The sequence below is a fragment of the Rhinichthys klamathensis genome, unplaced genomic scaffold, assembly GCF_029890125.1.
Source record: "Rhinichthys klamathensis goyatoka isolate OS25496 unplaced genomic scaffold, OSU_Roscu_1.1 h1tg000744l_1, whole genome shotgun sequence".
NCBI classification, from domain to species: Eukaryota; Metazoa; Chordata; class Actinopteri; order Cypriniformes; family Leuciscidae; genus Rhinichthys; species Rhinichthys klamathensis.
The window spans coordinates 551,552-555,986 of NW_026607154.1; the positions used below are offsets into that span (position 1 = coordinate 551,552).

General features: G+C 35.7%; 1 long non-coding RNA gene across 1 annotated transcript; it reads right to left on the reverse strand.

Moving 5' to 3' along the window:
* Nucleotides 1-3,001: 3,001 nt before the first annotated feature.
* Nucleotides 3,002-3,662, reverse strand: LOC130077449 (uncharacterized). The gene is made up of 3 exons (XR_008805756.1): nt 3,608-3,662; nt 3,197-3,340; nt 3,002-3,104 (listed from the first exon to the last, which is right to left on the reverse strand). It is a non-coding gene; the product is annotated as an uncharacterized LOC130077449 (long non-coding RNA).
* Between the last annotated feature and the right edge of the window lie 773 nt (nt 3,663-4,435).

The following is a 4,435-nucleotide window of genomic DNA, read 5'->3' on the forward strand; positions in this document are numbered from 1 at the left end:
AATCATAACGCATAGTCGGACAGGACAGGACACACAAGGAACAACACAAGCCAGTCAGTCAACGAGAAACAGGTATGGCGACGATCTTAACAAGCTTAATTTAATTTTGCCCAGTTGTGGCCTGTTGAGGGGCAATAAATATCAAAAGTTCCAAAACATCTATTGTGTTATTTGCATTGATCCACTATATAAACATAATATCTACATACATGGCATTTGATTGGAGGCTAGTCTCACTTTGTCCCACAGCAACATTTTTTTTTTTTTTAGATGTGTGTACAATGTTTCATGTTTCTGTTAATAATGTATTGTATTAAGTGTCCATTTCATTATAATATTCAGATTTATCATAAATAATTGAACATGCACATGTATTTTAAGTTCCGTTAAAGAGGGGTAGATGTGGGGTCACATTTGAGCATTTAAAATTTAATTTTACTTGAAAGTAACGCAATAGTTACTTTCTCAAGTAACTAGTTACTTTTAAAATTTGTAACTGGGTAACTAATTTAGTTACTTTCTGGAAGAAGTAACTAGTAACTGTAACTAATTACTTTTTAAAAGTAACTTGCCCAACACTGCATGTCACAGTTTATAACTGTTCATCCTTTGCTGGAATGCTTAAAAAAAATATTGGGGGCATAAATTAAGAGTATACCCACTTCTCCAGGCACCACTACATCACTGATCTGCCTGCATTGACACCATTATATGAGAACTGAACTTAGCTGGACATATATATATATATATATATATATATATATATATATATATATATATATATATATACTTTTTTACAACAAAATGAAATATCACTGAACTTATTTAAGCTGGACTGTGACGCTATTTTCTTCTGTAAACAAACTTTGTTGTATTATTTTCCTGTTATCTCTGTAAAGCTGATTTGAAACAGTCTGTATTGTAAAAAAGCGCTATATAAATAAATGTGACTTGACTTACAGAGAATGGTCTGAAAAAGTGAAAATATCCAGTGAGCTGTTTTTAGTTTGAGTTCACTTCTGGTATCATGTTTTGTTCAGTGATTTGAATAAAATATTTCTCAGTGCAATCTCAACCATAGACAGTATAAGAAGTGGACAGAGCCATCTCATTGGAACTCAGTTGAGACAGTTGAAGCCCATTTTTAGCTATTTTTGAGCACTTCCGTTCCTGACGCGCAGACTCTAACCAACTCAAACTAAGCTTGATGACGTGAGCAACCTGTCTGACAGACGTTAATCTTCTAGTAGCTGTGCGTGAAAATTGCCAACGTTAATCTCGCAGAGACGGGGAACTTGAGCAAAGGGTTATTTGGCGTGAGTGAGCAGGAGTAAGTATTCCGTTGCTTTTATGAACTCATTATCTATGGGCTTCTCCCTTGATGGGACGTCCCCCCGATTGCCTGCGAGCTTCTCCTCCTGTCTGTACGGTCAGACTGATCTCATGAAATGGCGTATGTATGACACGCCAATTCGTATTTCCATTTTTGGCGTGCTATCAACACGCATAATCGCTTTTCAGCGTGTTTATCAACGCCTTTCACTTAACGTTATATTACTGTATTATGTATATATATAAATATATGACCTACCCCAACCCCGTCCCTAAACCTACCCGTCACTGGGGTTAATACCATTTATGAGTCTTCTCCTACCATCCTAGGAAAAGAAATATCGCTCCACAGATGTAGATATAGATTTTGTTTCGTTTCGCTCGGACATTTAACGGCGTACACATACACGCGGAATCACTCGGACATTTAACGGCGTACACATACACGCGGAATCACTCGGACATTTAATGGCGTAGACATACACGCAAAAGATTTCGGCGTGGACATACACGCGGATAGCTCAAAATGCGTATAAATAACACGCCACTTGAATTGAAAGTGGCGTGTATGTTTACGCAAAGTCATGATGTCATGTTGGTACGGTAATTTCTGTACTGCGCGACAGAGAGTCGAGTGGTTATGACGCAATCGTTAGCCTATTTTTACTAAATCTGTTTCTACGGGGCCATAATGTAACATAGAAGGTAATGGAGCTCTGTATACATTGTCGTGTTTCTTTAGAAATAAATAATGGACAAATGGAGTCTTTAAACGCCTCAGATGTAAAGTTATTCGCTGTCAAAGTGACGCCAAAATGAATGGGAGTCAATGGAAATGCTAACGCAAGTGAAGTTCTGCTACAACATGGCGGCACCCGGCCGGCTTCAACTTCCGGTCGATGTATTACCTACCCCCTTGGTCTCAACATGTCTGTTTATTTTCTCTGAACACTTCAACATGTGGTTTTATTCTTCGTTACTCGTTTCATAGTATTCGTCACATAATACTAAACACAGCGCCATCTAGTGGCTTTCTTGAGTAACAGACACAATCACTGGATCTCATTACAGAGATGGAGTAAATAACTCCTGATAACATGTGAGTTCAGGGTGAGCCACTAGATGGAGGAGTTGCTCCTCAGACGAGACCACAGAGACAAATCACACTAGAGATTTAAAGACTTTATCATCGCCTGTTGGAGGAAATGGAGGATCGATATGTTGTGTTTATGTATTTCACTGTGATCTCAAAGCATATTATAATGTTTCCCAAATCACTATTTTTCTCAGGATAAAAGAGAAGCCGGTGGAAGTTGTTTGTTTATTATTGTAGATAGAAAAACAGTAGGCCTATCAGTATTGTTAAATAATATTTTAATAATGTAAAACTTTATATGTTCCAAACTTCTGAAATCTTTCAAATAAACATAAAGTTAGTATTCCTCCATGAGGCGCTCTACATAATAAATGCAATAAAACATGGAGAGACTCTTGAACTTCAGAGTGAGAAACTTTATTGATAAAGGCACAAAAATACATACAGCAAATATACAGCAGTAGTAAAGTGAGATCTGTGGGTCTCTCAATTCATTGTTTTGTATCTGAGAGAAATGTAATCAATAAAGCCTTACAAATAAGACTTTTTTTTTAAATCTCAAAATAATCATGGTCAATTATTCAGTATTTATAATGAAAAAAAACACTAGAAGAACAAAAAAACACACTTGAAGAACCTTTGAAGTTCAGCGTTCTGCTTTAGATTTCAATACTTTCTAAAAAAGATAAAAATATATAGCCAAAAATTAATAAATCTCTCAAATATATATGAAAAATCAGTTTGTGAGAAATTACATCAATCATGTACCTGATGTGTGAATACGTGCTTGATCTCGTTCAGCTCTTCTGGATCTGATGTCATAAACCAGAATGATGACAGTAGCCACGCCCACCAGAGCAGAGAGGACCAATCGGATCACAGCTTCAGTAGGACCACAACAGTGGACAGAGTCTGAGGAATAAACACATCAAACTGACATCAGATCAGTCAATAAACACTAATATCAGCGCTGACATCAACTAATATTTCTGAATAAACAAAAATATGATAAAATCTAATCAACAATCATATATTTGGTTCTATGTAACAGAGTTTTTCTATGGTCTGTCTTAAACTGTAAAATGTTTCAACAATTCAATATGTAAATAGTTGAATAATATATTAATATTACAATATTAAATAAATATTTGAAGGAGAAGATAAATGATTTCTACTCACCATAAACAGAAACTCTGAATAATTTTGATGACCATCTTCCTGTAATCATCAGTAGATAACCTCCTTCATGTTCAGTTGTGGTGTGTGTGATGGTCAGAGATCCAGTTTGATTGTCCAGCTTCAGTCTGTCTCTGAATCTCCCATCAAGAACATCATCATATACAGTGATTCTGTCGGCCCGTTTATTGATTTCAGCTATTAATGTGTATCCAAACATCCACTGAATCACATCATCATCCTTCATTTCAGTAAGATCAGAGTTTAGAGAGACTGAACCTCCCTCCATCACTGACTCATAAAACACTCCTGAAGAATTTTTTTTCACAGATTAAAGCTTTAAAATCACTTGATATTGGTTTGATGAAGCTTCACTAAAATACTTCTAATCATGTAAATGTGAAGTGATTAATATTCTGCAGCAGTTGAAAGACAAAAGATGATGAATGAAAATGAGAAATAGTTAAACAGTTTTATATAATCAATAACTGCAAGAAGAAGATCGACTTTAATCTCAAATAAGAATGTTATCTCTCAGCAAAATCACACATTATGTGTTTCTATACGAGAATAACAGTGAATGTTAATCCTTTCTGACTAATTTAACCAGTAATTTATCACAGGATACCAGAACCAGAAAAACACATTTAAAACTCACCATCCAGACGCCAGAAACACAAACAGAGCAAAACTAATTTGAGAAACATTTTCTTCATCGGTTCACTGAAAAGCCCACGATAGTAACTCTTAATGTCTGAAACACTCAGATTGATCTGAAAGACTGAACTGAGATATTTATCAGGTTGTGTGTGAATCCTCCCCCAACCTCAG